An 11766-nucleotide genomic window follows, 5' to 3' on the forward strand; every position below is an offset into this window, starting at 1 on the left:
CAAGCAAGCTAGCCAGGTTTACAAAAGCCAGCATGCAAGTAGCCTACTTTTAAAATGGACAGTGCATGATTTTCTAATATTTTTGTTCCGTATATGTGTCCCTAACTGAACACTTATTTTTCTGTGTTCTGAGACTCAAGTAGACTTAGAGAACCTGACAAAATAGAAACCATTTTGAATTTTCAGGCTGCGAACACTCCTTAACCTCAACTCTCTGTTTTTTATCTTTTATTATTATTATTATTATTATTATTAAATTATCTCAGCTGCAAACAGATTGAGCTTACATCTTCACTAGCGGGAAAAAATGAAAGGTTTCTCATTAATAGCGGATTTGCTTGCTAAAAAGTCCATCAATCAGAATTATTGGATAAGAAAACAAATCTCAAGTCACAAAATGTATTTTGCTGTGCATCAGAGTTCAGGGGCCAGCCCATTTCCTTGCTGTGCCCTCGCTTGGTCCTCCGTCTGTGTGACTCTGTCCCCTGGGCATGTGCAGGCACAACTTGCATGAACTCATTTAACTTTAATTGTCTTTGGGAAGACCCTATCTCCAAAGATACAGTTGTCCCCAACCTACGATGGCTCCACTCACAATTTATCTACTTTATAATGATGCCATTAAGCTCTAGACACAAATGACTGCCAACACTGATCAATTTTCTTATAATGTTATTTTTATTGCTAGAGTTTAACACTGCAATGTTGTCCTTACTGTCACAATTATTAAGAAATTGAGAGGAAATTGAAAATTTATTTTAATAAATAAAATATTTTATCTCAAAGATTTTTTAAAATATGGAATGGATACTGACTTTTAGGAAAAAACATTTTTTGTTCATTTAATCCTTCAAATTGTACTTACATTTTAATGGAAATGATCATTATGTATCATCTATAAAGTGTTACTATATAAGCTGTAATATTCATTGATAATTGGTTTTTAGAAATATACAGTTTTAGAAGCATCGTTTATAGTTTGACACTCAGATCATGGGCGTATAACTGGCACACATTTATTCTCTACATATTTACTGTTTCCAGGCTTTAAAAAATACATGAGAAGTCAACTAATATACACATACATCTATTTCTTTTTTTTTTTTTTTTTTTTTAATTTTATTTTAAATTCATTAATTACATTGTATTATGTGACACAGTTTCATAGGTACTGGGATTCTCCCCACCCCTCCCCAAACCCTCCCACCATGGTGGATTCCTCCACCTTGTTGCATAACCACAGTTCAAGTTCAGTTGAGATTCCCCCATTGCAAGCATATACCAAACATAGAGTCCAGCATCTTATTGTCCAGATAAGTTCAACGGCTTCTTAGGTATACCCTCTCTGGTCTGAAGACAGAGCCAGCAGACTATCATCCCGATCAATTAAAAGCTCCAACATACCATCAGCAAAAATTTACATCACCATGGAATTAATTGACATAGTAACGAGTAACCAATATGGTAAAAGTAAATGCGATTTCTTATCCACCTTCTGTGACCACCTCATTGACATTTCAATTTAGGTTTATACACAACATATAACATTCATAACATAACTTGTTATACATAACATCGTGTCATCTTAAATTAAGGCAAACATGTGGCATTTAACCTTTTGGGATTGGCTCATTTCCCTTAGCATTATGGTTTCCAGTTTGGCCCATTTGGCCACAAAGAACTGCATTTTGTTTTGTTTAATAGCTGAGTAGTATTCCATGGAGTAGATGAACCATAGCTTTCTTATCCAATCCTCTGTTGATGGGCATTTTGGTTGCTTCCATGTCTTTGCAATTACTGATTGTGCTGCTATGAGCATAGGAGTGCATGTTGGTTTCTCATAAAACAAGTGTTCTGGATATATTCCTAGGAGTGCTATTGCTGGATCATACGGTATGTTGATTTTGAGTTGTTTGAATGTTCTCCATACTGATTTCCATAGAGGCTGTACCAGCCTGCAGCCCCACCAGCAGTGGAGTAGGGTTCCCTTTTCCCCGCAACCTCGCCAACAAGTGTTGTTGGTGCTTTTATTCATGTGGGCCAGTCTTACTGGCGTTAGGTGGTACCTCATTGATGTTTTAATTTGGATTTCCCTTATTGCCAGGGAACTTGAGCATTTTTTCATATGTTTATTTGCCATTTGGGTTTGTTCCTTTGTGAAGTGTTTGCCCATTTCCCGTGCCCATTTCTTGAGTGGCTTGTTTGTTTTGACATTTTGGTTGTTTTGTAGCTCTTTGTATATTCTGGAGATCAGCCCTCTATCACCTAAGTCGTGTGCAAAGATCTTCTCCCATTCTGTGGGTTGCCTTTTTACTTTGTTGATTGTTTCTCTAGCTGTACAGAAGCTTCTTAGTTTGATGAGGTCCCAATTGTTTATTTTGGTCTTGATTTCTACTGCATTTGGAGTCTTTTTTAGGAAGTGAGGGCCTACCCCTAAGTGTTCCAGTGTGTTTCCAACATTTTCTTCCAAAAGTTTGAAGGTTTCTGGATGTAGGTTTAAATCTTTTATCCATTTGGATTTGATCTTAGTATATGGTGAGAGATGTGGGTCTATCTTTTTGTTTCTGCAGGCTATCAACCAGTTGTCCCAACAGCATTTATTGAACAGACCTTCCCATTTGCCTGGGTTGTCATTTGTCTTTTTGTCAAAGATTATTTGGCTGTATTTCTGTGGGTTCCCATCTGGTGTTTCTATTCTGCTCCATTGATCTTCTTCTCTATTTTTGTGCCAGTACCAGGCTGTTTTGATAACCACTGCCCTATAGTATGTCCAGAGGTCCGGAACTGTGATTCCCCCTGCTAACTTCCTGTTCTTGAGAATGGTTCTAGCTATTCGTGGTTTTTTGTGTTTCCAGATGAACCTTTGAATCATTGTTTCCAGGTCTGTGAAGAATGTTTTGGGCAATTTGATTGGGATTGCGTTGAATGTATATATTGCTTTTGGCAGTATAGACATTTTAATGATATTGATTTTACCTATCCAGGAGCATGGGATGTTACTCCATCTTTCTAGATCTTGTTCAATTTCTTTTTTAAGTAGTTTGTAGTTTTCCTCGAATAGGTCTCCTACATTTTTGGTTAGGTTAATTCCCAGATACTTCATGCTTTCCTTTGTTACTTTGAATGGTATCTTGCTGGTTAGATCTTTTTCCAACTTGGGGCTGTTAGCATACACTATGGCTGTTGATTTTTGTTCATTAATTTTGTACCCTGCCACTCTACCGAACTCTCGTATAAGTTCTAGTAGTCTCTGTGTTGAGCCTTTTGGCTCTTCCATATAAAGAATCATGTCATCTGCATATAGTGAAAGCTTGACTTCTTCATTTCCCATTTGGATTCCTTTGATTTCTTTTTCTTGTCTTATGGCCTCAGCGAGTACCTCTAGAACTATGTTGAATAGCAGCGGAGAAAGTGGACATCCCTGTCTTGTTCCAGATCTCAGTGGGAAGGGTTCCAGTTTTTCTCCATTCAGTATGATGCTGGCATTGGGTTTTTCATATATTGCTTTGATTATGTTGTGGATTTTTCCATCTATGCCTACCTTGGTTAGGGTCTTTATCAGGAAGTTGTGCTGAATTTTGTCGAAAGCTTTTTCTGCATCTATTGATACTATCATGTGATTCTTGTTTTTCAGTTTTTGGATGTGGTGTATCACATTTATGGATTTGCGAATGTTGAACCATCCCTGCATTCCAGGGATGAATCCTACTTGATCTGGATGAATGATCTGTCTGATGTGTTTTTGAATTCTGTTGGCTAGGATTTTGTTGAGAATCTTAGCATCAATGTTCATCAAAGAGATAGGTCTGTAGTTTTCTTTCTCTGTAGGATCTCTGCCCGGTTTTGGGATTAAGGTAATGTTGGCTTCATAGAATGAGTTTGGAAGGGTTGCTTCCTTTTCTATTGTTTTGAAGAGTTTGTAGAGGATTGGAGTTAGTTCTGTTCGGAATGTTTTGTAGAATTCTGTAGTGAAGCCGTCTGGGCCTGGGCTTTTCTTTGTTGGGAGGTCTTTAATCACTGATTCAATCTCTGCTTCAGTTATGGGTTTGTTCAGGTTGATTGTTGCCTCTGGGCTAAGTTTTGGCAGGTTGTGTGAGTCTAAGAACTTTTCCATTTCTTGGTGGTCTTCTGATTTGTTGGAGTACAGTGCTTTGTAGTAATTTCTGATTATGTTCTTAATGGTTGTAATGTCTGTTGTTATGTTGCCTTTTTCATCTTTGATGCTGTTAATTCTTGCTTTCTCTTGTTTTTTCTTTGTCAGACGGGCCAGCGGGGTGTCTATTTTGTTTATCTTTTCAAAAAACCAGCTTTTTGATTCGTTGATTTTGTGTATGGTTTTTTTTTATTTCTATCTGGTTGATTTCCTCCCTTGTTTTGATGATTTCTTGTTTTCTGTTGTGTGTGGGGCTTATCTGCTGCTGCTTTTCCAATTCCTGGAGGTGTGTGGTTAGTTCCTGTATTTGGCGACTCTCTTGGGCCTTGACATGAGCTCCAATTGCGATGAGTTTACCCCGTAGCACTGCTTTGGCAGTGTCCCACAAGTTTTGGAATGTTGTGTCAGAGTTTTCATTGGTTTCCATAAATTTTTTGATCTCATCTTTAATTTCTTCCCTGACCCATTGTTCGTTTAATAGCATATTGTTCAGCCTCCAAGAGTTTCTATATTTCCTGGGACATTTTGAATTGCTGATTTCCAGTTTCATTCCGTGGTGGTCTGAGAGGGTACATGGTATGATTCCTATCTTTTTGAAGTTATTTAGATTTGCTTTGTGTCCTATCATGTGGTCGATCCTGGAGAAGGTGCCATGCACTGCTGAAAAAAATGTATAATCTGTGGTCTTAGGATAAAAAATTCTATAAATGTCTACCAAGTCTAGTTGTTCTAATGTTTGTACGAGCTCTGTTGTTTCTTTGTTGAGTTTTTGTTTTGTTGATCTGTCTATAGTTGTTAGTGGGGTGTTAAGGTCACCCACTATTATTGTGTGTGTATCTATGTCTCCCCTTAAGTCTGTAAGTAGTTGCTTCACGAAGCTAGGCGCATTGGAATTAGGTGCATATATGTTCATGATTGTAATTACTTCTTGATGGATCAGTCCCTTCACCAATATATAATGTCCTTCTCTGTCCTTTTTGATGTCTGTCAGCTTGAAGTCTAGGTCATCTGAGATTAGAACAGCTACGCCAGCCTTTTTTTCTCGTCCATTGGCATGAAATGTCTTTTTCCATCCTTTCACTTTAAATTTCTTACAGGATTTTCTGGTTAGATGTGTCTCTTGTAGACAACATATAGTTGGGTGCTGTTTGATGATCCATTCCGTTAATCTATGCCTTTTGATTGGTGAGTTTAAGCCATTTGTGTTTAGAGATAATATTGAAAGGAATTGGTTTTGGGCTGCCATGAGTGTAAGTATGCAAGTGTGTATTTGCGACTATTAGAGTTCTTGATTGGTTGACTTTTCTTGTATGGATTTTAGTGGGGAGGTCTTCCCATTTGCCATCTTTGATTTTGGTTTGTATTTTTTCTTTCTGGGTTTAGCACCTTCCTGAGGAGATTTTCCAGAGCTGGTTTCGTGTTGATGTATTCTTCGAGTTTCTCTTTACTGTTGAAGTATTTGATTTCATTCTCAAATATAAATGAGAGCTTTGCTGGGTACATTATTCTTGGTTGGCAGTTGTTTTGTTTCAGGATTTGATAGGTTTTACCCCATTCTCTCCTTGCTTGGAGCGTTTCTTCTGATAGGTCGGCTGTGATCCTGATTTCCCTTCCCCTGAAAGTAATCTTATCCTTTTTTCTTACTTGTCTTAGAATGGTTTCCTTGTATTCACTTGAAGGTAGCTTGAGGACTACATGTCTGGGAGACGATTTGTTTGGGTCGTATCTCCTGGGGGTTCTTTGCCCTTCCTGGATTTGTGCTGGATTTATATTTCCAATATTCTGGAAGTTCTCCTGTATTATCTCATTGAGCACCCGTTGCAAGCCTGTCTCCTTTTCCACTCCTTCGGGAAGGCCTATTATTCTAATATTTGATTTTTTGAGGTTGTCTTTCATTTCCTGTATGGACCTATTGGCTTTCTCTAGATTTGTCTCCAACTGTTTGATGAGCTGCTGCCTTTCATTCTGATTGTCTTCCAATTCTGATATTCTGTCCTCTGCTGTGTTCATTCTGTTGGTTAGGCTTTCAATTTTGTGCTCTATATCGAGGATTCCCTTTTTGATTTGATTTATTTCTGCAGTGATATGGTTTTCGAATGCCTTAGACTCTTCCCAGCGCTTTTCACTCTCTCTGACGAATTTCATCATTAGCTTCTTAAAGTCCTTATCTGATAGTTCCTCTATGTCTTCATCTTGCATCTCAGATATTGAGATTAGTTTTTGGTTGTATTGGGAGGGAGTGCTTGATCTTTCCTCTGGGTCATTGCTTTTTCTGATACTTCTCCTCATTGTGTTTTTGCTTCTTGTTGTTTTGAGATTTTAGCGGTGATTCAGCTGAGCTGGCTCTGGTTTGGGGTCTCCGGCTGAGCCCAGCAGGGCTTACTGCCTGAGTCACCAGCTGCTTTCAGGGTCTGTAGATCACAGCCCTGAGCTGGGTCAGGAGGCTTTGTGGGCCAGCCCTAGTGCCAGGCCCCTTCCCCTGTGGCTCCCTCTCAAAGGCAGTGCCCTACAGATTCACTCTGCTGAGCCGCACCTGGGCTTTGGGTCACAAGGCTAATACAGCGGGGGTCTCTGCCTCAGTGCTGAGCCGAGACTCTCCTTCAGGGCTTGAGGTTAGCACAGCAGGGGCTCCTGCTGCTTGGAGTCTAAAATCCCCAACCCCGGCCTGTGCTGGGCTGGAAATCTCCGCGGCCCCAGTGCCAAACTCGGAAGCGCTGCTCCGCTGAGGGCTGCAACACCGCAGGCAGGTCTTTCGGAGCGGGCTCCTGCTGGGAAAACCTGTCCGGCCAGTTCAGCTGAGCCCGCTCTGGTCTGGCCTCTCTAGCTGAGCCCAGCTGGGGACTCTGCCCTGAAGAAGCCACTTCCTCAGCTGCACTCTCTCAAGGGTAGAAGCGGATCTCTGAGAGGCACAGAGCCCTTGAGGTGAGATGTGCCCCCACTAGTCTGCTCCTCTGCCCAGGACGTGAGGCCCTGTCGAGCGTTGCCCAGCCTCTGGGGCTCAGGGCGAGTCCAGCAACAGGATCCACTGACTCTCCCACAGCCAGTCCACAGCTCAGAGCCGATACGGGGATCTCTGAGCCCCAGTCCCACAGCGCCGCTCCTGTTCCCTCTGCACTCTCCCTCAGCCGCTGAGCAGCGGGTAGGCAAGCCTCTGGGAAATCTCCCCTGCTTTTCCTCCACTTCTGCAGGGATGATGCACCCAATGATCAGTCCAGTAGCCTCCTCTGGGGGCTCCTGCCTTCCAGGGGACTGGTGCCCCTGTCGGTGTGGGCGCCTATCCTTCCAGCCGCCTCTGTTTTCCCTGGGGCGGTTGAGCCTCCGCCGCCTTCCCCCTGCCTGGGATCGTGACTCACCAGGTTTCTCGCGGCGTGCTGTATTTTCTTTCCTACTTTTTGCGGCTGTTCCTTCACGCTGTGTAGATCTTCTTGCTTTAGTGAACTCCAGTGACCTTCTCGTTCTTCTCCCTACAGTTTCGCACCTCCTGGCCTGTTTCTCTGCTGGATCGGCTCCCCTCCTTCCCTACTCCACCCTACACCAGCTCTCTGCAGTCGGCCATCTTTTTCTCCAAGTCCATACATCTATTTCTTAACAATTAGAAACACACTGCATTTCTCTCAGCCTTCCTAAGAAAACACGTCTTTAGTTCATAAGGTGTAGTTCAGATATAAGTGAAAATTAACATGATTAATTGCTGTATCAGTGATGAACAAAAGTCAACAATGCCTGCACTCAGCATCCATCATGTTTTCTATTAGGGAAGGCCTTTCCGTCTCTCCAAGATTTATATTCTGCTTCTATGCAGTCATAATCATCAAAGAGAGTGTAATGAGACATCATCAATTTAATTTAAATTTTCAAAAGTGCCAAGTTGATTGATCTTTGAAGATGCCACAGGGATCTTGAAAGTAAACATCCTTCGCAGCATTATGCGTTGAAAGTCTGTGCTGCACTCTATCCCATGAGAGTATTGTGAACATTGAATGCCATGTAAAATAACCGGCCAATGCACTAAATTATAATATATGCCTCAAGATCTGAAACGTGGCTAACATGATTTCTGCAGAAGAATGTGGGAGTTAACATAATAATTTCCAAAAGAGTCTCTAAACTGTTGGATAATATGATTAAGAAACATAATGTGTTTTAAATAAACCAACAAAATCTTGTGTTGCAAAGTTATTAATTGTGTAAGACACAAGTTTGAGAAGGTGACTAGTATATTTGTAGTGTATTAGCTAGATTCAACTAGGAGAAATCAGTCCAATTTCTTAATAGTCAAGAAAACAAAACAAGCTTGCTTCTCTGCCTCTAGATGGAAATCCTCCCGCTGGGCGGCAGCTGATTCATAGTAGCAGTTTAGGTCTGTGATTAGAATGTTTTATAGAATTCATGTACGCACGCATATGTGTAAATTTTTACTGAAAATACTATTTTAGAAGCATCTTTTATATTTCAACACACAGAACATGTGGATATATGCTGATATAGCTGTGATCTCTACATGCAAACCTTTTAGGACATTCTCTGAAAATAGCAAGTAGTAACATTTATATAATGTAAATTTAAAGTCTCACTGTGTATCAGGTTCTAGGCGTAATCAAATGTCGTATAAGTTTTCTAATTTTCTGGAAATATTTAACAACAAATACAACTTGTGTGATAAAACTTTTTCTATATTTTCTAAAGATTTGTTTATTGTTATTGGAAAGACAGATCAGATTTACTGAGAGAAGGAGTGGCAAAGTGACAGATCTTCCATGCGCTGATTCACTCCCCAACTGACCACAAGAGTTGGAGCTGAGCCAATCCAAAGCCAGGAGCCAGGAACCTCTTCCGAGTCTCCCCCAAGGGTGTAGGATCCCAAGGCGTTGAGTCATCCTTCACTGCTTTCCCAGGCCACAAGTAAGGAGCTGGATGGGAAGTGCAATATGAACTGGCTCCCATATAGGATGTTGGCACTTACAAGGTGAGGATTTAGCCATTTAGCCATCAAGCCAAACCCAAAAGTTTTCTTAAAATCAAGGCAAACTTCAGAATAAGTAGAAGTACAAAATAATCCCAAGGAATCAGTGCAATAGCAGAAGTGACTAATCCTTCTTCTGAAAGTACAACCCACCATATGTGCACTGGCTCATGCTGCCCTGCTTCCCAGCCAGCTCCCTGCCTGTGGCCTGGGAAAGCAGTGGAGGACGGCCCAAGTCCTTGGGATCCGGCACCCGTGTGGGAGACCCAGAGGAGGCTCCTGGCTCCTGGCTTTGTCTTAGCTCCTGCCATCGTGGCGATTTGGAGAGTGAGCCAGCAGATGGAAGATCTGTCTCTCTTCTCCACTCTGTACATCTACCTTTACAATAAAAAATTTTTAAAAAATCCTTAAAATATTTCAATTATTTTTATGAACTCATCCAATAGAATGACTCATTAACTGTGTCTAGAATAACTCCAAATCAAAATGACTCTCAGAAGTGCAGCGCTGTGAGGCGATAGGAATAAGTAATGAAATGGAAGTATTAGAATCTCAGTGCATTGGAGCTCGAGAGAGAAAGTGGGAGAAATAAAATACGTTCTCTTCTTTAAAGTTTAATTTTCATATCATACAAAAAAGACACAGGAAGGTACATTGTGGTCCTATTCAATAATAAGTTTTAAAATGTCATTGAAATTAATACATCCTTTCCGGTGCTGTAGCTTAGTGGCTAAAGTCCTTCCCTTGCACATACCAGGATCCCGTATGGGAGGCCAGTTCTAATCCTGGCCACCCTGCTTCCCATCCAGCTCCCTGCTTGTGGCCTGGGAAAGTAGTTGAGGACGGCCCAAAGCCTTGGGATCCGGCACCCTTGTGGGAGACCCGGAAGAAGCTCCTGGCTCCTGGTTTCAGCTCGGTACAGCTCCAGTCGTTGCAGTTAGTTGGGGAGTGAATGAATAGATGGAAGATCTTCCCTCTGTTTCTCCGCCTCTCTGTTTATCTGACTTTGTAGTAAAAATAGATAAATCTTTAAAAAAGAAAGAAATAAACCCGTTTTCTACCTTAATGTGTTAATGTGGTGAAGAAAAGCCAAAATTTCTTTAGTATTCACTCATAATGCATTCCCAGGACATACTTTATTTAAAATGGCAATGTAATATGTATAAACACATGTGTGTGTGTCTGTGTGTTTTTGGCTTCAATTTTAAGAAGGCATTTTCTTTAGCCACCCTGGGACCAAGGTCTGAGCCCAAGAAGCTCTGAGACTCAAACACAGCAGAGCAACACGCTCATCCTCTTCACCTTCGGGAGCTTTTCGATAATGATGCTAATGATCCTATAAAACGCCTCTCACTTTCTTTCCTAATTATCAACTGTACAGCGCAAACAGTATCAGTTCCTTGAAAATCATGAAATCTGAATTAGTTTAAAAGATTTAAATAAACACAAGGAAAATACTATACTACCTTAAAATTGACCTGCTGCTTTTAATTTTTATAATTTATAGTTTATTGGACTTGATTTGTTAAATGGCTTAAATTTGTTAAATGGTTTCATATTTCTTAAATTTTAATCTAATGAAATTTAATCTTTAATTTAATTTACCCAAAAGCATTTTAAAAGATATTGTTTTAAAACTTTTTGTTTCCTTTGCTACAAGTTCCAGAGAACTATTTTTTGTTGTTGTTCATGGATACATCCCAGTGCCTGGTAGTATCTGATATGGACAGTAAAACTACTTGGTTGCAGTCTGTGCTTGTTGAGTGGATACATAAGACATGTTAAAGTTCAGAAATTAAGTGTATGGGCCCGTGGTAGAAAGGGTGTGAGTTTGAGCAAGTTTGCACGGTTGTCACTAGTGTGATGTTAGGCAAGCTGTTTAATCTCCTTAAAACCATAGATATCTATCTGTAAAGGAGGATTAAATGTAATCACCTCACAGGGCTTTGTGCATTTTGAGGATTAAATTTAATAATATAAACATGGGTCTGAGCACAATGCCTACTTAGCAAACTTAAAAGTAAGTGATTCTTGTTATGATTAGCCGGTTAATGAATGTATCTGATGAACAGCATATGGTTCTCACTCAACACAATCCCTGAGGAACTGCAGAACAATTACATAATGGAGCGAAAGAACAGCTATCAATGGAATGGGCACTGTGCTTGGATTTATTTCATTAGTTACTTTGCAAATAATGCTTGGAAAGTTTTAATTATTTTTTCCATTTAAGATGCTGGTGAATTTTTAAACATGATTGCAGCTTGTTGATGTTGTACTAAACCTGAAGCAGCCTGCCTTTATCTGCGTGTTTTAGTGGGAGACTGTTGCTCACTTCCAGCTAAGTGTGCCCCTGAGTCATCAGGAGAAGGGAGCCTTCTGTTTGACTCTGGGGAGGCAGGCTTTGCGGGGCAACCTGATGCTAACCATCCGTTCTTCAGCTTGTTGCCCTGCTCCTGTCTCACACACGCCAACTACTCAGCCTTATACAGTGGAGCACTTGTCTGTTCGTGATGAAATGGCCTCAGATTTATGGATTGCCATTGAAACTAACTGCGTCTATAAAATTACAATTTTTGTGATTCGCTTTTTCTTTAGATGGTAACGCCAGACAGAAAGCCTTGGATAATCCATGTCTTGGTAAGAGTTT

Source organism: Ochotona princeps, chromosome 10 (genome assembly GCF_030435755.1).
Source record: "Ochotona princeps isolate mOchPri1 chromosome 10, mOchPri1.hap1, whole genome shotgun sequence".
Lineage (NCBI taxonomy): Eukaryota > Metazoa > Chordata > Mammalia > Lagomorpha > Ochotonidae > Ochotona > Ochotona princeps.